General features: G+C 44.6%; 1 protein-coding gene across 2 annotated transcripts in view; it reads right to left on the bottom strand.

The window, feature by feature from the left end:
• Positions 1–24,675, bottom strand: part of LOC144125770 (dnaJ homolog subfamily B member 6-like) — a 262,555-nt gene that overhangs the window by 29,105 nt on the left and 208,775 nt on the right. The window lies entirely within an intron of this gene.

Here is a 24,675-nt window from a genome sequence, read left to right as displayed (position 1 = left end):
TTTTTTTTCTTACTTTTTTTTTTTTTTTTTCATAATATATTATTATTCTTTTTTTCTTTTTTATTTTTTTTTTATTTATTTCTTTTATTTTTTTTATCTTATATTATTATTTATTTATTTTATTTTATTTAATATTTTCAATTATTATTTATTTATTTATTTTATTATTTTTTATAATTTTCTATTTTTTTTTATTCTATATTTTTTTTAATTTTTTTTTTTATTTTTATTATATATTTCTTATTTTTTTATTTTTTTTATTTATATTTTATTTTATTTAATATTTTTATTTTATTATTTATTTTTTTTATTTTTATTATTTATTTTCTTTTATTTTTTTTTTTTATCTTTATTCTATTCTTTTTATTTTTATTTATTAATTTCTATTTATTTTTATTTATTTTCTTTTTTATTTTTTTTTAATTTTTATTTTTTATTATTTTTATTATTTTATTTTTTTTTTATTTTTATTATTTATTTTTTTATTATTATTTTATTTTTTATCTTTTTTTATCTTTTATTTTTTTTTATTATTTTATTTTTATTTTTTATTTTTTTTTTATTTTTCTTTTTTTCTTCTTTTTTTTCTTTTTTTTTTTTTTTTTTTATTTTTTCTTATATTTTATTTTTTAATCTTTTATTTTTATTCTTTATTTTTTCTTTTTTTTTTTTTATTTTTTTTTATTTATTTTCTTTTTATTTTTTATTTTTTTTATTTATTTTTCTTTTTTTTTATATTTTCTTTTATTTTTTTTATTTTTTTCTTTTTATTTAATTTTATTTTATTTTTTTATTTTTATTTTATATTTATTCAATTTATTTTATTTTTTTTTTTTTTTTCTTATTTTTTCTTATATTTTTTTTCTTTATTATATTTATTTTTATTTATTATATTTTTTTTTTTTTTCTTTTTTTCTTTACTATTTTATTTTTTATTTTTAATTTTTCTTATCTATTTTTTTTATTTTTTTTTTTTTTTCTTTTATTTATTTTTTCTTTTTTTTTATTTTACTATTTTTTCTATATTCTATTCTTTTTTTTTATTTTTATTATATTTTTTTTTTTTTTTATTTTCTTTATTTTTTATTTTCTTTTTCTTTTTCTTTTTTTATTTTTTTCTTTTTTTTTTTTTATTTTTTCATTTTTATTTTTTTTTTATTTTTTTTTATTTTTTTTTTTTTTTTATTCTTTTTTTTTTTTATTTTTTTATTTATTTTTATTTTTTTTTTTTTTTTTATTTTTTTTTTTATTTTTATTTTTTTATTTTTATATTTTCTTTTTTATTTTTTTATTTTTTTTCTTTTTTTATTTTTTTTTTTTTTTTTTATTTATTTTTTTTTTTCTTTTAATTTTTATTTTTTTTCTCTTTTTTTTAACTTACTAAGCCTCTAGAATTTCGCCTCCATCGAAATTCGACCGCTGCGGCCTGAATCGATCCCGAGTTTTTTGAAAATTTAGAATTAAACAGCAACTCTTCATCTTCAAATGGGGCAAAGACAAAGTTATTTATATTGTTTGAGATAAGCGCACAGAGAAAGCAAGTGTCGCAGTGGTTCAGCTACGGCTAAACTTAAGTGCTTGGCCCGTTCACGTATGTCGGGCCTTTCAGTGTTCGCTCTTTTCACAAAAAAGTGAAGCACGACTACGATGTAATATTTTAAAATTTTATTTGGAAAGAACTTCTGCGTGAAGATGGCAACGGACCTCTTTACACAGCCTTGCCCTGACCACATCCAGCACATCAAATATGCTCTCTGAATGGAGTTGGCTTTGGCTGCAGCATTCTGTAAAAAGGTTCTCAAGCTTCAGCACAGAATCATAGAGCTGTGCGGAAGGGTACATGAATCCTACCTTGTCGTAGTATTTTGTGTACCTTGCAAGTTGAAAACTGTGATCAGTGGCTAATATATTTAGGAGGCCAATGCCTATTTCACATTGTTCCTTTAAGACACATTTTCGTGCTACATAGCCTGCGATATGAAAAACTGGTCGTGAGTCACTCTTGGCTACATGCTAACTATGATCACGACACGCTCCAGGCTGATCAACCGGCAACTTCACTATCGTTCCTGCTGGCATGCGAAGTTCAGATATCTCAGCAGCGTTTTTATCCTCCACATTAAGCAAGGAGGCCAATATTGATAGGATCTTCAGTTTCCCTGAGAAATGCATTTCACCAAGCCAAAAATGAGAGTTTACTATGATTAAAAACTGCGATTATGATTATTAAAACTATAATTAAAAACTCAGCACGCTGAAAAGGGCTACCTTCGGACCACCTTTCCTGTAGGCATATCCGGTATCAAAACCCGGCACGAAGCAATGGTTCTGCAGGCGACCCGGCATTTTTTTTTCTTTACGGAACGCTCTCTCAATCTATCCAGGATGCTACATCCTTGCATTGCATGTTCGTGGGAGACGAAATAATGATCTAAGCACGCCACTGAATCCTCCAAAGCAAGCACAAAGTGAGCACAACACACAACAACGACCAAAAAATGACTCCCAAGCGCGTCACCGTGCCGTGGTGACTACAGTGTTTGGAACAGCAGCGGCGCCTAGCGGACAAGCGGGAAACTAAAAAATGTCGACATCGGCAGCTTCACCTCAGCCTACGGAGACGTGGCGCAGTGAGCACGCTACCCAATATTCTAGTTCACTGTAACTACAGTGCTGCTTTCAAGCGAAAAGTTGTGATAGCCGCAGAGGCATAGTCGAACCTTCAAACCGGGCGGGACTTCGGCATCTACGAGAAAAACGTCCGTCGTTAGAGGGGACAACGACAGCAGCTTTTTGCGTGCGCCGCAACGAGGATGGCATTTAGCGGACCAAAGAAAGGCCGTCACCACGTAGTGGAGACAGTTTTGGCCGACTCTGTTCGGGCGCAGAGAGCAGCTGCCCTTCCAGTGACAACAGAAGTGCTCCAAGCGAAAGCTTGGGAACTTTCGAGGGAGTGAGGCCTAACGCCAAAGGATTTCAAAGCCAGCCGGGGCTGGCTTCAGAAATTCATGAAGCGCTTCGGCTTCAGCCTCCGACGTCACACTTCAATCACCCAGAAGCTGCCAAAAGATTTAGAAGAAAAGCTGATAGCTTTTCAGCGCTATGTGCTGCGAAAGAGAAGCAGCAGGCTACAACCTTGGGCAAATCGGCAACGCCGACCAGATGGCTGTGTATTTTGATATGCCAGTGGCGTACACTGTGAATGAAAAGGGTGCCAAGGAGGCGAAAATGCACTCTGCGGGCTACGAGAAGAAGCACGCAACTGTGATGCTGTGTTGCACAGCTGATGGACATAAACTCCCTCCTTATATTATATTTAAAAGGAAAAGACTGCCTGCTCGAGAAACTTTCCCAAGAAATGTCCACATGGATCTGGCTGGCGTAACTTAAAAGGCGGCCAGACTGCAGTAACAATGTTGCCAGACTGCACAGCAGATTTAGTACAGCCGAGTTTGACGGCCACAGTGTTGCTGTTAGCGGCCATGCGGCGTTGCTGCTTCCTCTCCACCCGCCTCCTCATGCACGCCCCCTCTCAGTCCCCTTTCAGATACCGCGTTTCACAGTACGTAATACGCACGCTATAGCATGGCACGACTGAAACTTTCGCTCTTCGCGGTCGCTATAGCTGGTATGCATACGTGTCCGGCAGGCGTTGCATAATTCTAGCCAGCTTCCGACGGTCTCGGGAACGCCCAATTTCAGCTGCGCTGCTCTGACACAGCAAACTTTCGCTCTTCCCAGCCGCTATAGCCGGCATGCATGCGAATCCGGCAGGCTTTTCATAATTCTAGCACACATCCGACGATCTCAGGAGCGCCCAATTTCAGCTGCACTGCTCTGACACCACTCAAATTTTCGCTCTTCGTCCGTCGGAAGCGTGCTAGAATTATATGCAACGCCTGCCGGATTCGTATGCATGCCGGCTATAACAACCGCGAAGAGCGAAAGTTTGTCGTGTCACGCTATAGCCCGCGCATTACGTAGCGTGAAACGCGATATCTGAAAGGGGACGGAGAGGGGGCATGCATGAGGAGGTGGGTGGAGAGGAAGTGGCAAAGCCGCACGGCCGCTAACAGCAACACTGTGGCCGTCAAACTTGGCTGTACTACATCTGCCGACAACGTGAAGGCTGCGCTCGCCCAGGCGAACACGGATCTCGCTGTCATACCGGGCGGCATGATGGGCCAGTTGCAGCCACTTGATGTCTGCATCAACAAACCTTTCAAGGATCGTCTGCGGAAATATTACACGGACTGGTTGACTTACGAAGACCACACGCTAACGGCAACGGGCCGCATCAAACGTGCATCGCTATCGCAGCTGGCGAGCTGGGTAGCTGCAGCGTGGTATGACATCCCAGGTACTTTGATCGTGTGGGCCTTTAAAAAGTGCAGCATATCTAATGCGCTTGATGGTACCGAAGATAGTGCACTGTTTGAAGGTGACAGTGGCAGGGAACACAGCAACGAGTCTAGCAGCGACGACGACGTTGAATGAGCTCTGCACGTTCAGATTCAATAAATGCTGTTTGCATTTTGTGAACGCTGTCCTCGCTTTTTTTTGTTTTGGCCTACATTTGAGGTAATATATATTTTTTTGTTGGCTTCGGACTTTAGGGAGTCGGCTTAGAATCGGGGTCGGCCTAGATTCGAGTAAATATGGTACTATTGTCGACGGCCTCGCACCTTTCTTCAAGGAGAACCTCATGTCGGAAGTAAGCCAAGCCTCCCACCTCGTCGTGGTGTTTGACGAATCGTTAAACAAAGGTGCACAAAAAGGGCAAATTGACGTGTTGGTTCGCTTTTGGTCGGATGCAGAACATGAAAACGCGCTACTTGACGTCATGCTTTCTGGGGCGCACGCGGTCGGAAGAATTGGCGTCCGCTTTAAAACTTCCACAGATGGATTCTCCTGATCAAAAATTCTTCAGATCTCAATGGATGGGCCAAATGTAAATATACATTTTCTCAGTGAGATCAAACGAGCTTTGTGAATCCAGCAACGGCCGTCGTATTTTCGAAGTTGGTAGCTGTGGCCTTCGTGTTGTGAACGGTGCTTTCAAAACTGGACACGCGGGCAACAGGTTGGCAACTCATGGAATTTCTTCGTGCTTTGTACAACTTATTCAAATGTGTACCTGTCCAACGCACTGAATATGCATGCATAACCGGGAGCAAAATTTACCCTATGAAGTTTTTCACTTCTACAAACTAAAGTTTCTATAATCTGCAGTTAGTCTGAATAGACTTGCCGAGAGGGAATTGCACTTGTGACCCTAAAGTTTAGTTCCCGCACCATTGCGGTTACTGTCAGTAGATAAATTTCTCACGTTTGAAAATATTTGTTTCTGCATGCATCTTCCTTTTAGTTCGTATTTGAACATGTTCAATTCGATTCGCAGTTTGTTTTAGCATTTTTTCGAAGATATTCGATTTGTTATGCATTTTGCTAACCTCTCCCCTTTTTAGTGAAATAACACTACTCCTAACTATCCAAATAGGATTAAATCATTGTTTTTATTTTTTAACATGCTTACTGGAGAGTGATACCATCAGGTGGCTTTGTGTCAGCTTGTTTTCGCATAAAACAAAGTACTGTGTCAGTCAGGGAATTTTACAAATGCACTCAGGGAAAACTTGGAAAACTCGGGGAATTTGGAAACTTCAACTTGGTAGACACCCTGGTGCTCCTCGCCAAGACCCTTGCTGCCAATAATGCTATTTAACTAACCGCATTTGAAACTTTCGTGGCAGCTGATGGTAGGTTGGCCTCCTCGTCATCGTCTTATCAGATTCTTGGCAGTCAGGGAGTTCTCGTACTTCGCGTACAATGGCTTTGTAAATATGCGGCTCTGCAATGTCCATCATCAACCGCACAAACGAAGTTGTCCTAGGCGAATTGGGCCAGCTGTGCATCAACGACACACTGCCACAAAACCAAGTGCATTTGAACACGTGGGCGTTCTACTGCATCTTTCATCGTTCTGGGGTCTATAAATCCTGTCCGTCTGAAACAATTCGTGATGCTCTCCACAGCCAGTTCCATACAAATGGCCTTTATCATTTCCATGATGGCGAACGAAGACATTAAACTGAGATGTCGTCGTCTGGTTTGTCAGGTGCTCTCAGCATGCACTGTGATGTGCCTCCGTTACCCCGCCTTGAGCGCATGAATTATGCCTGTGTCCACTGGCTGGTCTTTCTTGTTGCATCCGATCGAATAACATGCTCACTGCAGTCAGGGAAGCTGGCACAGTTGGCGACCAGGAGCAGAAAATTCCTTTTTTCCTTGCCATATAGGAAGCCACTAGGTGAGCAGTCGCACATCTTCCCTACCTTTTATCTGAATTCTTGCCTAGTAGCACACTAATCGAATGAAGAATAGTCCCTTGCCATCCAAGTTTTTGTGTTGTGCCTGTACCTTACAAAATGTAGCTCCTGAGCATCGCAGCTTGTGAGACTTGCCGATGACAAATGGCTGCCGTCTTCCATGCTCATGCACAGAAGGACGGTACCGGCAGGACTTGGTTATTTACGCCAGCGCAAGCGCGGCTTTTCAACCAAGGCATACATTTTTGATGGCCAAATCTGATAAACAGTTTCGTTTGCATTGTGTGTGTCTCACCTTTATTATTGCTTTCTCAAGGCAACACATTCTTTCCGGAGAAAGAAGGGAGTTGTGTCGTGGGCTCGGAGGCGCTTTTCTGTTGCCGCTCCTGCAGGAAGCAAGATTTTTTTCAGCTGCAAGTTCAAGCTTGCGGTGCCTCCTCGTTCGCTCTGATAAGAGTTGTGCGGCCGCGCTTGTTTGTTGTATCTGAGACAGTGTCATTACCCTAATACATATTTTGACAGTGTGACCGGCCTTGTTCATTACAATTGAGTGTTCGTTATAAGTGAGCTCGACAGTACTTTTGTTGTGAGTTGGGTTTTGCTGCTCATGATGACCTCATGATGACGCGGCATCACAGTAACCCTAGCGCACTGAATGTATTTCTTCTTTTGTTTCTCAGAGTATGTGTCCTTGTCTTAGCTTGCAAGCATTTTAGTTAGCTGAGTGATGTAGCTAACCTGCACATTTAGTGCTTTCGTTGGTATCTGTTACTGTTGGCTTTAGATCCTTTCTTGGTAGTCTCCTTTTTGTGCATCCGTGTACTTGTTGCTCACCGTGCCAGCTGCACATCTGGCTTTTGGAAGTTGCTTATCATTCTCTTGCTCATGCTCTACATTTTTTTTTAAGTGGGGCACCAAGGTCTCAGATTATTTTTTTTACAGTGAAGCTGTTAGTGGCTCATGTGGTCTGTGAGCTTTGTCAGTGTAACACCTTAACATAGGGGTGCGCAAACTATATTACAGAAAGGGCGACGCATCACGTGATCATGAGTCACGTGACCAGTGATGTCATCAATAGTGAGGACTCGTCCAAGCACGCCGCACACAACTGTTGATGGTTTCTCTTCATCAAAAAGCAAAAGCTCAAATCGCAAAAGAACGAACAGCTGTTCTTGTCACATGCATTGATGAGAAAACGTAATGATGGAAGCATTTTTTCTTATGTCCCCTTCAGGCACCAATTAAGACTGCTGAGAGGCAAAATTTTTTTGCATAAATGATCAGTAGACCAAGCAGAAGTGAGGTGTAAGAAATTATGCAAGAATTTTAACATTTGAGCATATCTCATTCGTGTCCACATTTGTGGACGTAGTGCTTCAAAGTTGCTACATGAACTTAAAACACTGCAACATTTTCTTGCCTTTTCTATTTGATCGTTAGGCATTAATGAATGTTTAGCTGTGAGAATATATGCTGAGAATTATTCATTGGTTCATGACTTATGAAATAGATAAAAGCTGTTGTTCTGTGACGGCAGGCAGAGAATTCCACATTTCAGGCACCGAACGTGGCTCTTAGATGTGCAGTTTTCATGTCTGCACCGTTGTGCATTTGGCATGTTCAGAAGTTGGGGCCAGTGGTTGCTTCTATCATAGCCAGTGCTTATAGTCTGGCTTCATTGAAGGGGGTCCCTAGTGATTTGAGCACAGGTGGAGTGGGAGAGTGAGAAAGCGACACGGCGGCCTGTGTTAGTTTTTTACAAAAAGGAAAAGGCATTTTTAAAAGTCGTGTACTCAATTTATATCATACACCTGAAACAAAGAATCCCCATGCTCTATCGGTGTGCTCGTTGTTCCGTAGCCTTGGAGCAGAGGAGCCAGCTCTGGACTGACTCATGGTGTGAGGGCACGGGCTTACCTTTTTCATCCATCCCTAGTGTAGTGCTTCCAACTTTATTTTTCTCCTTCTTGGGTTTTAGAAAACATGATAATGATTCTTGCAAAAGGCCACAGCCAAATTTTCAAAACGATAGAGAAGTGTTCCGACCACCACCGACAAGAGTAAAAAATGTCTGCTTGCTTCAGATTCTTGCAGTCTCCACATTCTAGCTTAAGGGGGTCTCAGATCCCTTGTCAATATTGGTGGGGAATCTAAACCTCTGAGACCCCCCTGACTTTAAGCACTAGTTGCCCCATTTGGAAAACAGGATACAGTACCGCATTGTCCCATCAGCCTAAGCTACGCTCCCCTCTAGTCTTTTTGGAAAGAGGGTGGCTACTGAGCAAGACGCTACAGAACGGTTGGTTCAAAGAATTGCACATTGGACTAGCGGCACAATAAACAAAAAATAATAGCCACACATAGAAAACGAGGCCGCTTACTGATGGATAAAAAATAAATACAACTCATCACTGTCGAGGCTCAATAATCAGTATGTGAGGGAGCAGATGGCTCAAAAGGGCATCCGAAAGTTAGCAAATTTTCCATCATGTTAACTCCTCTCAGGCACATATGCAAGGAAGGGGGCGTCCGTCCCCCCCCGCCCCCCCCCCCCATTTGGTATACCTTCATATGATGTCGCAGCCCATGAAAACACGCTTGGAATAAAATAGTGCTGCAATAAATAAGCACAATGGAAGATGCCCTCTTCAGTTCTGTCATTGCTGAGGTCCTGTGCCTCGTTATTAACCCTTTGAGGGTCAAATTATTTTGAAGAAAACTTTCCCAAGTGGTCAAATTAGTTTATTGCGGATCTTGAATGTACAAAATGTATAAAATCGGGAATAAATAGTAAAAAAAAATTTGGAACAGTACTTTGGTGTCAGCATCACTCACAACTGGAAAATGTTCAATAGAATTTCAAAGTGTGGTACTCCTTAAAGCACGGCTCCACGCACAGCGCCTTATCACAGACTGCACACATAAAACGCGTGTCTGCTCTCCTCTTGGTCCGGCGAGTTGTGTTGGCACACACATGGCATCTTCTCTGCGTGCGGCTGCCTTGGGCAGAGGGCTGAGGCACCCTCTCTGGGAAGTGGCGCGCTGTCAGTCGCAGCGGGTTGTCCGTCGTTCGTCTTCCGCGCCTTGGTCGTTGGATTTCGGTTTGGTATTTTTCCAATATTTCGGTAGCGACTTTCTTTCTGAACACAGCCAGCTTTACCGGGGTGCCAGTTCTCTCACGGTAGAGAATAAATGCGTTCAGCAGTGTCATGTCGAGCAGGTGAAAAAAGAACTTCTTGTTCCACTTCAGAGTTTTCCTGATGCTTTCACTGAAGCTTAGCTGCATGTCGACTCTGTCGACGAGTCCCATTTTTTTCGTGTATTCAAGTACACATGCAGGCTTTTTCTTTTTTTCTCCGGTCGCTCTGTCCACCTTATCAGACTCCTGCATCTCCGGTCCATGCATCGTTGTCAACATAGTGACTTCGCGCTTGTCGCACCATTTCAAGGCAAGCAGAGTGTTTGTGTGAAAGCTTTGAGTTTCACCCTTCATCAACTTCTTTTTGTAAGAGGGTAGGCCCTTCCTATTGATACGCACAGTTCCGCATGCATTTGTGTTGTTGCTGTGCAGAAATTCAAAGAGCACTGGGCTTGTGTACCAATTGTCCACAAAAAGAGAGTGTCCTTTTCCAAGGAAGTCCGCCAGAAGGTCAGCAACAACAGCGCCCGCATAACCAAGCTCCTTTCTTTTGGCCAGGCTAACTGTTGCTCCGGTATAAACTAGAAGTCTAAGTACATACCCGGTTTTGACATCACACATCATGAACATCTTCACTCCGAACCGGTGTCTTTTGGATGGTATGTACTGCCGGAATGAAAGGCGGCCTCTCCAAGGCATCAGAGATTCATCAATGCATAAATCTTGGTGCGGAAGAAAAAATCGGTCAAATTTTTTCTGAATGGCCTCCATGACCGGTCTGATGGCCCTTATGCGATCGGATTGCTCCGTTATTGAACTGAAGTGCAGGACGCGCAGCAGAAGAGCAAAACGGTTCACAGAAAAAATCTCCCGAAAAAAAGGGGTCACCAGCATCGGGTCTGTCGACCAATAGTCCCGCAGGGTGTTCTTCCGCACGAGGCCTATAAGCAGTACTATTGCCAAAAAGCAGTAAAGCTCCGGGAGGTCCACGACAGCCCAGGCTCTGAGCCGCGATGCGCCGGAGTGACATGCGCCTGCTTTATCATTCCCATACTTGTTTGTTTCGGTGACGATGAGCGACACAAGTTCTTCATCGAAAAACAATTGGAAGTAATCCAATTCACTTGCTTCTGGCGGGAGCAGAGAGGCCGCAACCTGCCCTGATTGCGAGTCGTCAAAGGTGAAAAGAGATGGCGAAAAATCACCTGTGTCCCACTGGGTGTCGTCGCGTCTTGCCCGCTTTCGAGATGTTGCGGCTGCGCTGAGGTCGAACTTGTTGAATGCAGTTCGTCATCCGAAGATGAGCTGTCCTCTTCCGATGAAAAACTGTCTTCTGATTCCGACTCGGTGAGTGGAGCAAAATCAGGATCGGAAGAGTCATCGCTGTCGGTGTCAAGAGAACGGGCAGTGCGTCCGGCCATATCGCCGCTATGCCGTGCATCTGAAGAACTCGACCGAAACTCGGTAAAGAAGGAGAGCGAGAATATCTCGCGAGCGACGGTGATAAACAAGCTAAGAGCAGCACCAATAAAGATAGAAATCAACTTCCGCCGCCTCTGCAAGAGAGTGCTCACAAAGAGAAAAGATGTTTCGCGCGGCTCCGTTGCGATTTCACGGCGATTCCGAAACCGGGGAGGCGCGTTGCCGCAGAGAGCGAGAATATCTCGCGAGCAACGGTGATAAGCAAGCTAAGAGCAGCACCAATAAAGATAGAAATCAACTTCCACAGCCTCAGCAAGATAGTGCTGACAAAAAGAAAACTCAAATTTCGCGCGACTCCGTTGCGATCACGCGGCGAAACCAAAACTACAAAAGGGGCGTTGCCGCAGTCTGTGCCGCGCTAAAGCTAGAAATCAGTTCTGCTTATCTCCGTAAGAAGGCAGCACAAAATTCAAACACTTGTAAGTCCTAAGAGGTGGCAGCACCTCCCAGTGAGCACGCATCGTCCTTTTGGCGCAAAATTTCAAACGGAGAATCGAAACCGTACCCGTACGGCAAAGACCTTGCGGGACAGAAAAGCGCCGCCGTACATATACGGCAAAAACCTTCAAAGGGTTAACATAACAGAGAACCTGAGGACTAGATGTTCATACTCAAAGTGTAAGTACCACAATGAAATGTCACCAGTGTTGACACCAGTATATGGGTAAGACTTCGTTGGCTTTAAACGAACTGGCAGCATGTTACGTATCACTATAGGATGGAAATATTCCTTAGCAGTGTGAAATTTAGTAGATGTAGTCGCAGATGTGCAGAGTGGTGTCGCTTCATTGGCTATGAATTGCTGTTTTCAAATTTTAAAAATAAATTATGGACTTTTCATATATAACTTAAAACTTGAATCTGATGTCAGCAAGGACCATACCATATGGAATGTGACCATCAGAATTATTTCAGGGTCTTTCTAACCTGCCATGCATAAGGTGTGGTTTGGGCCCTCAGGCTCTTCACTGTCTCATGGGATTGCTGTTACTTGCATGAGCAGAGCTCAAGAGACCGCAGCAAATCGTTTGAAGCTTGAGAAGTGTTCTCCCAGGTTACTTTAGCTCTGGCAGTTTCGACTGCGTTGCGAGCTACCGGGTTAGCCTCTAGCTGTCTGAGCAGCTGGCAAATTACTGTCTTGTAAAAGCTTTCTTGTAATGCATCTTTGATGCTTTGATACGTTTTGATGTTTTGCTGACACTTGCCCAAAACCATTGCCTGCCTTTCACACTGCACAGGGGCAAAGAGCCCCTCAAGTCCCGGCACCCCATGTACCACCGGCACCCCATGTACCCCCGGCACGCCGTGTACCCCCAGCACACCGTGTACCCCCAGCAACAGCAGTGAGGGCAGTGCCCCCACCCCAAATTTGCAGTTGGGGGCCAGCACCCCGGCACAAATTCCCCGGCGGCCCCGCGAGCTCGCGCCGAGGCAGAGGCGCTACACGGCACCCCCCGAGGCACTTTGTACCTTTCTTGAGGACTGTTCCCAAGGTATGCATCATTTAGCTCATAAAACTGGTCACGTTTCCGAGGGGCAGGACTTTCGTGGAGATCTTATGTAATCCTCAGAGGAAACTGTTGGTGGCCCTCGACAGCTTCAGCTGGGGTTAGTTTAATTGTCCTGTTGCTTCAGAAGAACCTGTTTCATGCATACTAGCATTCGTATACACTGTCCAACTTATTTTTTACTTACTAGTGACGATGACGGCGAAGTTGATAGTATTTATTGCTGGTGACAAAAGGAAAAGCACAGTAGTTATCTCATTCAGGCTGGCCATCCAAACTGTGCCTTCAGGGAAGGTGGAAGAAGGACGTGAAAATTGGGAGAAAGCGGTGTTGTTGGGGAGAGCTACAGATTTATCTCAAACCCTTGGGGCTCTTCACTCCTAGAGCTAGTGCATTTCAGGGTGAAATGCAAAAGGCACCTATGTGCGTGCTCTCCAATGGCAGTGCACCTAGTAATGTCAGGTTGTCAAAATTGACCTGGAGCCCTTCACTGTGGTGACTCAAGTGGTGCAGTCCTTGCGCAACTTCAAAACACAAAGTAGACAGTGACATGGAAACACAACACATCGGCAGCCGCCGCGGTGGCAGAGTGGTTACGGCGCTCGGCTGCTGGCCCAAAAGACGCGGGTTCGATCCCGGCCGCGGCGGTCGAATTTCGTTGGAGGCGAAATTCTAGAGGCCCTTGTACTGTGCGATGTCAGTGCACATTAAAGAACCCCAGATGGTCGAAATTTCCGGAGCCCTTTACTACGGCATCTCTCATAGCCTGAGTCGCTTTGGGACGTTAAACCCCCATAAACCCATAAACCAAACTACACATCAGCCTTTCACTATCCTCCGTGCGTTCTGAAATTGCGCGTTTTTAGCATCAAATGTCACACAGGCTAGTCCGCAACCAATAGGTGATGCAACTGAAGTTGCTTGGATACACAAGCCCTTTACAGGAGACCCCCATAAACTCAACTCACATGTTGCGAAATATTGGCTTTTTTGTAATTTTCAGGTCATGCAGCATGCACCATGTATTTGTCGCTGCTTTTCTGGAAAGGCTTCATGATGAAATTGTTACCTCGAAATCTGGCTGGCGAAATCTTTAAAAAAGGGGCCTTCAGCTAGCAGTTAGCACTGCCCTTGTCATGCCGTGAAGCAACGAACAAGTTTGTACTGGTGCACCGCTCGCTGACACTTTGTGCCGCTTCGCACCTTGCTCTATTTTGCCGCTGCCAGTCTGTGCTGTTGGGTTCAAAGTTTGGTGTAAGAACAGGGTCCATTTCCCAAAGCTACGATGGCCGGGCAGATCAAGCAGGCACCTCCGACCCCCTCTCGAGGGGGGAGTGGCATCATCTGAACCATGGTGCACCGTGGCAGCGCCTACTGCTGCCGTCGCCGCGTTGTTGACTCAGTCACGTGCTTTAAGTCTTGCATGCTTTATCGACCGAGTTCGGTACTTTGTACTTTGTATATCTCAAAACTGTTTATTAATGAAGGTTTACTGTATTTACATTGTAAATCTGCTATTCACAGCTTGAGCGTGGCTGCTGTGAAGCCATTAACTGAACTAGTTTGTAAGGGATCAGCTCTCCATCAGTAAGGAGGGTGCTTTAATGAGATAGAGAGGGAAGGCTTGCAATAGTTAAGCTTCGGCTGCACTCAAGTAATTTTGAATCTTTACAACATATTGCTATTTCCTTGCTGCGAGCTACATGTTTAAGGTGTCGGTTCTGGTTTTCAAAGTTGTTTTTTTTTCTGCCTTTTTTTATTTTCTCGAGAAGTTTTGATTGCAATTATCCTGCTTTCTCTTTGCTCATTCTCATCTCTCTTAATACTACCATATGTGCAGGGCCCTTCGTTCTTGTGTTTGTTTTTCGAGGTAAAAATAAGGCCATATTTTTAGGTGAAATTCAAGTGCTAGTTGGGTTATTAAGCAAAAATCTCTGTAGTTTTTTTTTGTTTTGTTTTTTTCTGGTCTTTCTTTGCAGGAAAAGCCAACTTAGTATAAGTGCTTGTTTATACATTGGACATAAAGCCCCGTTTTTTTGCTCATTAGTCATAAATATGGAAATGGCAGGTTGTAGTTTAAAAAAAATATTTATGAAATGACATTTTTTTCTCATATATTCAGTTACAAGGGTCCTACTGAAAGTAATGCAAAAGTTTGCATGTGTTTATTAATAACCTCACGTGCATCGTAAAGATTCTATGTGTTTGTAGAGCAACTCTTTTTCTATACCGACCATTAGTTTTTTTGCGGGTAACAATGGACATTTTTTACTGCTTGTAGCTAATGAATTGCAAGGAGAAATAATGGGTCGTCGTGGAGTTTCTTACAAAGGAAGGAAGCAGACTGCCCGACATCCACCGAAGGCTAAATGAAAGTTTACGGAGATGACACCATTAACAAGAGCAATGTGCTTAGATGGATTACTCTTATTTATTTATTACAGATACCTCAAGGGCCCTTGTGAGGGCTTTACATGTTAAAGCTTAAACAAGGAATACCAGTGTTGAAGACAAACCACACAGTGGGAGAAATGCGACCACCGACACAAATCGTCAGCAAGTAGAGTATTTGACAGTGGCCCAAATGTATCGCTTGGGAGGCTGCATTGAGCTGTACTTTTGTATTGAGAAAGAGCTGCTCTACAAGCTTGTAGGTTATGATGTATGTCAATTATATAAAATTATACGAACTTTTGCATTACTATCGGTACAGCCCTCATATTTCGTCCCATACATTACCAATCTTTTACACAGCACTTCCGTGTCTGTCGAAGACCTGTCTGCATTGCGCAATGCAAAAACATCCAGCATTACAGCGACCGTTTTAAATGCATGAGAGCCTTGGAGCAGGTTATCTTTAGCAGGGACAGTGCGTGACACAATGATGGCAATACCTGTGTTTCGGCCTCTCGCTTTTAAAGTGCACTCTTCGAACTTATCTGCTGATTAAACAGAGCTAAGACTAACAAATCTTAAAAGAAGTTTAAGATCGCCAGTTAACCAAAAACCCATCATGAATAAGCACAGTTTCCACTAATTCTCATATGGTGTCCAGCTTTGTGTGGGTAAATGTACATTCTCTGTAAGGTGCATTTGCAGGAAGAAATTGGGTTAAACCTAATTTTTAGGAGATTTGGTCAAGGTGCAAGGAACAGATAAAATTGGGTTTTACCAAAAAACAAATTGCCTTTCATGTATGTTACCTTGACTGTCTGCGGGGTTCGATTCGCAGTGCTGTTTGGTACCTGCCAGTTTTCCAATGGGTGCAGGCTTTCTCCTGGCGTGGCTCTGAGCTTCCCTGAAAAGAAATGCTTGGGCAAATGGGCCTTTAGCCCTCACGTCTTGCGGACCAAATGCATTAGCCAGGAAGCTCTTCTAAGCTGCCCTTTTGCCACTAAAGTCAATGCATCACCAAGCTTGACTGTCTGAAATCTGCTGAGGAGCCTTTAGTAGCCCACATGCATTCTGGAGAGGAAGGTACTGGGTGTTCAGACAGATGGGTGGCTGCAGCTCTGTGGTGCACCCATGCAGGTGGTGAACGGGATCTCTCTGATGGTCAGCCCCAGTACAGCGAAGCTGCCAAGCGTGGAGGCCAAGGGGCAACCTGGCGAGACTGCCTCTTCGGAACTCCCCCCACCCCCGCCAGCACTCGCTCCCAGTGCCCTTAGCAGCCAGCCTCCCAGCAGCCAGCCTCCCCCAGACTCTCCTGCTGTGTGACACTTGCGGTGGCATTTTGCTACTCACACGCTGGCTTTGCCTCTTTCTTGGGCCTGCCCCACGGGTTCTCTGTCACTGATTTTCCAACAAAGTCTACAACATTGCCACCTGTCCAACTCTTCCTCCGCAAGCTTTTCTTTTGTTTTTTTCTCCCCAGGCCTCACATGCTTGTGTATGTCTAGAAACAGATGCACTTAGGTAACTGCAGGCTGAATGGCCTATGCTGACTAGCCAGACTTATTTATTTCAGCTGCTGTTTTTTTCTTTTCAATGCTGTAAACTATTTTTTTATTTCTTCTTGTTGTGAACCTTTCTTGTTGCAAAACTGGCTAGTTGCAACTGAAGCAAGGACCTCTGTCTCAAACACACTGAGCTTCAGTATTTTTTTTCTACCTAAGCTCAGCTCCTGTTCTTTGTTCTCCATATTTTTGTACTACTCACAGTGACCGTGTAACTGGATAAGCATTCTAAAGCTTTACTGTTCTTGCCCCCCTTTTTTTTTTGTCTACATGTGCACAGTTGTGACCATTCGTGGAGTTTTTCACTTCTACTGCTCAAACATATTGTGAGGCTTGTTTACTTTTTTTTTTTCACTATAGGTGCAAGTTCAAAGATCTTGCTATATGCTACAGAGAAGAGGAAACCCCAAGGGTGCTTCATGCTGTGCCAGCATTGGTGTGAGGATCGGTTCGTTAGCGATATGACAGCTTCAGTGGGATGCAAAAAACGAAAAATACTCGTCAGTAATCATTTGCATCACTTGTACTGAAGTTCTCCCTCATTTGGTTTCCCGCTGAAACGCTTGGCATTCATTTCTAGAACATTAGTTCTTTGAGCTGTCAGCATTAAGCAGTGTCATTCAGGCAGTTTTTGTTCAACTGCACCGCGGTATTCATAGCGTGCAATATGTTAACAGTATTAAACACCACAGTTGCTGAAAGTAGTGTACTGCCCCGTCAACAGGTTTCTCACACATCATGCCTGCAGTGCTAGAGGTAGTTTAGGGTCACTTTTCTTTAAGAAAACGAGTTCACGCACAATATGCATATGCCCTCTCCTTGCTGTCTGTAGAGAGAGCATGGAATGCTTGCATACCATCAGCTATAAAACCCTCATATCTGTGATTATGGGTGATAGCTACCTTTGCTGAGCTTAGACTTTAAAGTAACACTGAAAGTGTTGTGCCATGAACTTCTGAATTTGGTAGCTTTTAAATTAAGTTGAGAGATGTGCTCATTTCATTTTGCTGGTGTTCTGAGTTGCGTCTACTTATTAATTCTGAACATTTAACGTGCACAACATCACTGCAATCTCTGTGCTGTTCATATGATGTGGCTTGATACACTAAGAAAGCTGAAGTCAAGGCACCATACTTGAAAAGAGAAATGTGTGCATTGTTTGCAGGCTTGAACTGTGAGGCTTTTACTTGAGCATAGTATGTCAGTATAGCAGTTACATCCAGACTCGGCAAAGCGCGCTGCATCCAGACATTTTGTGTACTTAGTTCTGTGACCGTTATTAGAAGAGTTGCCTTCAGAGCTGTGGTGCAGGTGGCACGCAGAGAATTTTTCTCCTGTTACTTAAGTGTAATCAAGCATCTTGTTTCTGGTGATGCTTTGTCTATTATCATTGTTCGTTTAGTGGCTCACACAGCACAGTCCAGTCTGTGATGATGGCAAGCAGTGCCACTTGTTTGCTGCTTGTGCCTTACTCTCGTAGTTGCTGTGATGTCTACTTAACTGGAACTGTAAAGTCGTCACGTGTTGTTCGTCGCAAAATGTGATACTGTCCCCTTTCTCTGCAGGTTTAATTTTTTTTTTCTACAGAACGAGCAGTACAAAAGGTTGCAATGAAAAAGCCTGTGATTAGTGGCTAGTCCGTTTTCATGTGTTGTACATGTATATATAATATATTATACATATATATATACGTATAAAAATTATCACGAGGAAACTGGTCACTGCACTAATAGCCCCAAAGTAAATTAGAATTGCTTGCAAGGGGCAGAATCTGAGATTTCCTATGACAACTCAACCTTAGTGCAATCTCTCCTCCCACCTCCACCTTTCCTTTTTCTTTTCTTTGTTTTTCAGACATGCACTGTTGTTTCAGGTGCAGTTGTCAGTTTAGGCACAGAAGTAGTGCTGTATACTTAACTGGCTTGTGCAATAGTTTGCAAGAAAGAGTGGTCTTTTGTTCTGAAAACCACATATTGCACAGCAGTTTTTCGGCTGGGTGTTGTATGCCTCTCCCCAGTTTTTAAAAGCCAAAGAAAGGTAGCGTGTGTGTGTGTGTGTGCAAGGTATATTCAGCACACTTGTTAAACACACAGTGCCGTCCCTCTTGTTGCCTTTTGCAACCGTCCTTCGGTGCCATATGTTAATGAATATTCCATCAACTTTTTTCTGGTCATAGAAAGTATGTCAAGAGACATTAGTGATGATCTCAGGTTATTGACTGATGGTGAAAGTGCTCCTTTTCTGATTTCCACATCTGTACAGTTCTCTTTAAGAACAGGTATTTTCTGACAATTTTTTTGTGAATTTCTTGCTCTTTTTTTTTTTTTTTGAGGGCCTGAGCAAATTCAAGTGTATCTACCTACAAGAAGTTCAAATTTTGAAGTGTGTAGGACTAATTAGACTTTTTCATACCAGATATTTTTATTCATGTGGAAGAAAGCAATAGAGCATTTTTTTTAGCTTGCATTTTTTATACAAATGCTTTTTGGTACAGATACTTTTTTTTAGTGTCACCTTGCTGGTAAGAAGGGATCTTGGCCTCTGTCTGTTATATAAGTATGCGCCGTTTTGGTGTCCCGAAAGTTGCTGTTTACAATGCGGAGCGCGTATTTGCTGCTGTAGTAACAATAAAAAATGAACGTGGAATTGTGAGTTTTGATTCCCTCTGAACAATAAAAAAAACAGTAGCCTACTCATCAAGAGTAGGTGCGCATTGCAAGAAAGTCATAGTACATTTTAGGGAGACTCCTTACGAAGACTACTGCATGCCGAGTGGTGCACATTCCTCCGCTAAATTGATGCACAGGGACTTCATAACAGGAAGTGTGGGGAGGGGGGGGGGGGGGGGGGGGGGGATTTTCACATGGGGTGCAGTGCCCCACACCCCCCCAATCTCGAATTGCAGTGCTCTGGTCAGATTTCTGACACTTTATTTTGGGACGTTATTAACGTAAAGCACGCTGTGGCTGAGCCAGTTTGCTTCATGTAGTCTGTAGCGGCGCTGATGAAGATGAAGTTGGCGTGACCTGCCTCGCGCAGAACACAATGCTCTCGGCAATCGGCCTGGCCAGCAACGTCAAGAGCCCGCTCCACCGGCTCACCAGCCGCGGCTACAGGGGACTCCAATAAATGTGGTCCACCCACCACATCTGGTGACACCGGACGACAGCTTCGACGCACGCAACGCCACTCCCACCTGCTCTGCGCTCCTGCCCGTCTTGTCCCTCCACTTGGCCTTGCTGTTGCACCACCGTTGTCCACACCTGGTTTTCGGCAGCTTCTTCTCGCTGCCATGTTCGCTCCTACCATAGCATCCGGTGAGCTCCTCCAGCAGTATCAACGCTCCTTCCTTCCTCGGCTTCCCGGCCTGTCCGCTTTTTATGCCATGGACCCTGTTTTGTGGCTGGCGCTGCTGGACTCGCACTTTCATGTCAACGTGTCCAGCCAGCTGCTGCGCTATCAGCACGCCAGCCGTGAACTCCCACCCGGTCTCCTGGCACAGCTGCGGTTGCCGCCTCCTGCCCCGACATATACTCCGATTTCAAGAAGGGCCTGACGGCATAGTTTGGCTTTGAGCTCCCGCCAACTCTCTGCACTCCTGTTCCGGACTCCGAAGCTGCGGCACCACTCGACTCACCACCCCTGGCCGTATTCCCTACCCGAGCTGTTTCGGCTTTCCCTCCGCCCACTCCTACGTCGGCGCCCCTCCCCACACCGGTCTCTCCACTACCGCCGCCACCGTATGTGCCCCCACGTATGGTTCGGCAAGTGCCACGCGAGGACGCGCCAGTCTCTTGCCAACCTTCTCAACCAGCTGCCTCAAACTACACCCCATTTCTCAGGTTTGCTTCGCCGGCCCCTATGGACGGCCATCCATCTGTGATCTCCCGTCCCACGGCGCCTCCAGCCCAGCCCTGCTTCCCAGCTGTGGCGCTGATGAAGATGAAGTTGGCGCGACCTGCCTCGCGCAGAACAGAACGCACTCGGCAATATCCGCCGCGGTGGCTATGTGGGGTAAATAAAGCCTCTTTTTGGGTGTGCGCTAGAGGACAAGGCATTTACTCCCATTTGGGTGTATTTTTGTTGTGTAGCAGTGCGATTTGTCTAACGGACGATGGCGTTCCGTTGACTCCCTGGCAGTGCTGCAACAGGCTGTCGCGTTCCACTCTTAAAGACGAAGCTAATACCCCTGTCACACGGGCACTTTCGATCCTCATTGAGCTCGATCTGCATCGAGATTTTCGAGCACGCTCGAAACATCCGTTGCTACACGGGCATTTTCAATGCTCATTGAGAAGTTTCCCTCATGTGTGTTAGGTGGCGCCAAATGTTCCGCCGACAGCCATAACATGGCGATGTCCGGCAACACTGTGCAGTCGGGGGCAGCGGCAGCCAAATCCGTAGCCAAATCTGTACATTGCGTATCTACGCCAGGTTTTTGTGGCGCACCTCTGCTGTGCGATGCAACCCAAGGGCCCGCACCACCTCCGTGATTTCTGCATAGATTGCGGCGTTTCTCTACTGGCGCCGCAAATCATTTAGGCGGTACTGTCAGCAGTCGATGAGAGCGGCAGTCTCGCGCTCGCTCCACAGTTTCCGCTCCGACGAGCAGGAGGACGCCATCTTTGTTTACACTGACGGCGAAGCTTGGAGCGTGGTGTCGAGATTACTTTCAAATGTTTGCATATAAGCAGGCGTAGTACCTGAAAAATGTTCTGTATTACATTTTAATCGATCACAACAACAACAATTGTGGTTTGGTTTTGTTAACTTGTGTTTATTTTTATAGCTTCATGAGAGCGAGAGTTCTCGATTGTGCTTGGAACCTCAAGCACTCAAGCGTCCTCCATTTTTTTTTTTTTTTTGAGCGATAGCTTCAGTACGCTATGTAAAGCCAAGTTCGCCGAGTCGGAGCCGTTAATGCGCATGCGCCGAGCAACAGGTGCGCCGCGCGTGACGCGAGAGTTGCGCCGCTGGCTCCGCAGCCTCGCTGCGTGTGTCGCGCATGCGCAGTAGCTACGAACTTCACAGATCCCCGCCGTGTCTTCATAGCTATAACCAAGCATACATATACACCTGCTGAATAAAGAGCTTTACGACGTGTAACCATGTGTATGAAGTCGCGTACACACAGGTTTAACCGGAGCTAAACCATCGGCAATTTTCCTCCGTGCCTGCAGTGGACGTAGTCAGGCTGATGATGATAGCTTAATGTGCTAATCAAGTTGGAAGCCATGTCTACGACAGGGATTCGAGCAGACAGATATATGCACCTTCACTTGTACGACAATTCCCAGATTTCGTATAAAAATTTGGAGGACACTTCAGCTTCGCTTAAGAGTGGAACGCGACAGCGTGTTGCAGCACTGCCAGTGAATCCACGGAACGCGATCGCCCGTTCGGCGCGACGCCTTGCCCGCTTTCAGGTTGAAGACACCGCTCCCGGCGGGGGCATGTTGGGTCTCACTCTCCCGTTCAGTTGCATTGAGCGCAATGCGGCGGCGCGCCGTTTCGAAGAAGAAAATGCATCTGCCGCGAGGAATTTCAGAAAATTTGGTGTTCTACCTTGACGGAGTGGTACCATAGATAGTTTAAACAGTGAATCAGGGGTAGTTACTCTAAAGTAACTATCTTTCGCAGCTAACCTGCCGATAAAGTCGGCGCCTTATGAACAGTCGGTGCACTCATGCGTGTTGGTCTTCTCCTGTAGCGTTCATTCTGCGCAGTGTTCATAACAGCTTTCTTACAACTTGCGTAGCATATTCCAGTGCAACCTTTTGACCCGAATATTCCCCACTTCTACTACTTTTCCAACAATCAGGATTACTTATTTCGAACTGCAGTTGCAAAGATAAGCAGTGCATTATCCCTCCGTCCCAAGCAGAAATTGTTCTGGAAAACAAGCGTTTCGCATGCCTTACCTCTCATACTTTGAGGTTTATTGTTGTTCACGCAGTCTGGTTTGACCTGCGATTGGCAATTTTTTCGGCGCGCGCTGTCGCGAACAAAGCCAAATAGCCGGGTCATTTCTATAGTGCGTGCAGAACACCCGGGAACACAACCGACCCTCATAACTTGGTCTCTGACTGCTACATCACGCACACTACGAGCTCACTTCAAGCAAAGGGGCGTGGCCCATTTTCGCATCGGTTTTGCAACTTCTGTGCGTTCTCCGCCACCTTTCTTCTTCCGATTAGAAGCACGTCGTCGTCGTTACGCGTCGCGGCCTTACTTCTCCCGATTACAGCCGCCTCGGTACATATCGCACGTTCTGCACCACGCTGTCAAAAGTCACATATGTTTTGACCACAAACGCTTGCACTGATGACGTAGGCCAAGAAAGTTGAAAGGTGAGTGCTAAAGCCTGCCAGGCCACATCAAAAGTTGCCGAGCGGCTTTGGCTTCACAACCTGATCACAAAGGCGTTTCGCAATAAGGCAGCCGTATTATTTATGCGCTCTTGCGGGTAAGCGAGTATGTGAAGGTCTCGTCGCAGCTTTTTGTTCAGTTTATTATTTGTTTTATCTTAACGCCACGAAGGCAGGAAGGCTCTCCCCTCTCCTTTGCGCCAGCTCACTACGAATATCCTGGCGTCAAACCTATCTTCTGTGCGTCAGTAAGCAAAGAAGCCGTGGCTGCGTGACGCGAACGCAAGGCGGCTTTTTTTCTCCAGTAACGGTTTATTCTCCTTCCTTTTCGTATCACTTTTAAAGAAACCACAACAGGGGAAAAAAGCTCTCTTCATTGCCCTCACGCAGCCACGTCAGTAAAATTCGTCACGCGTGTTTCTGGGCAACCGGATTACTTTTTTTTTTCTTCCTCTTTCGATGACAGCAGCTGCAGGGATGGGCGAGACGCAAATGCGCGCCCGTGTGCTTTGCGGTGTCGGTGAATGTTAAACGTCCCTAGATGGTCGAAATTATAGGGGAGGCCTCCACTACGGCACCTCTTTCTCACTACTTTTACTCCCACCTTCCTCCGCTTACGGCAGATATGTGAGACAATTACTGCACCATTTCCTTTCCTCAAAAACCAATTTTCAATTTTTCCTTTGTTGCTCCGGCTCCTCTTTCTTAGTTTACCCTGGCAGGGACAATGGTATTGAAAATAAATAGTTATCAGGGGCTGATTTTGTGAGGCCTCTTTTTGCATCAGTCGCTTTTGATGATTTTTCTTCATGTTTTGAAAGGAAACAGAAATTGTTTAGTAAAATTTGTCCTCGAATAAAGCGAACTTAATCACTACGAATTAGGAAGATGTCATCGCATCGCATCATCAGTCTACGTGTAGTCAACACCATCCAAAGGGAAACGCAACCATTTGCATTGCTTTGTTGCAGGTACAAGTCACTAAGGAAAGAAGTTCAGAAAATATGACTATTTGTCTTCAGACGTGTCCTCTGGTTTCTACTCCAGAGCAGTCAAGTGACAGATTACTTGGAAGAGAAATTTGACATTATTACGTGGAATTTTTCACCTACGGTGCAGCAACAAGACAAAGGCACTTCAGAAAATGTTGGAAAGTGAATGTTGACTACGCAAAAATATATTTGGCAGGACATGCATGCTCCGCGCTGCTTGCATACAAGGGAAACTTGGGGCCGTGTGAACAGTCTTAACGTTCAAAACAAAAGAGACAAATCGCTCTGCTACGTACGGTGAAACGGACGCGTGGAGCGGCAAACCACGTAGAAGCGCTGCCAGGCGCCTTGCCGAAACGCGCGGGACTCAAGTTGCAGTCGCAGTTCGTCGGCACATCGTTCTCGACAAATTCAATGCCAGGAACGCCAGCATAGCTTCCGCGCCGAACGAACGGGCAGCAAGCCACAAGCTTCGTGGTGAACGCGCTTTGAATGTGCTCTGCGTTCGCCGCTCACCGCGTGTTCCCGCGTGCCCGCACGGCCCCACTGCGCCCGAACGAGATGAGTGGGAGGCGCTGCCGTCTCGCGCTATCTGTTGGGGCAGTGGCGTAAAGAGACGCAAGCGCCAGGGCCAAGTTAATTCAGATATAGGTTTCATTAACATGCAAGGTGGCAGGAATAGACTGAAATGGGAGGAAATAGAAGAACAGTTAAGACAGGAGGAATTGATGGTATATGGTTTAGCGGAAACACATCTTAGAGACATGGAGCAACCACCCTGTAACCCAGACTACGCATGGGAATATTGCAATAGAACAGAGGGCAGCAGAAAGGGAGGTGGAATTGGGGCATTCATTCATAAAAGGATGAATTTTCAAAGGGTTAGACTGGGATGCAGGGA

Source organism: Amblyomma americanum, chromosome 3 (genome assembly GCF_052857255.1).
Source record: "Amblyomma americanum isolate KBUSLIRL-KWMA chromosome 3, ASM5285725v1, whole genome shotgun sequence".
Classification (NCBI taxonomy): Eukaryota; Metazoa; Arthropoda; class Arachnida; order Ixodida; family Ixodidae; genus Amblyomma; species Amblyomma americanum.
Note: the sequence above shows the minus strand (reverse complement) of the source record. Positions and strands in the feature narration are given on the sequence as shown.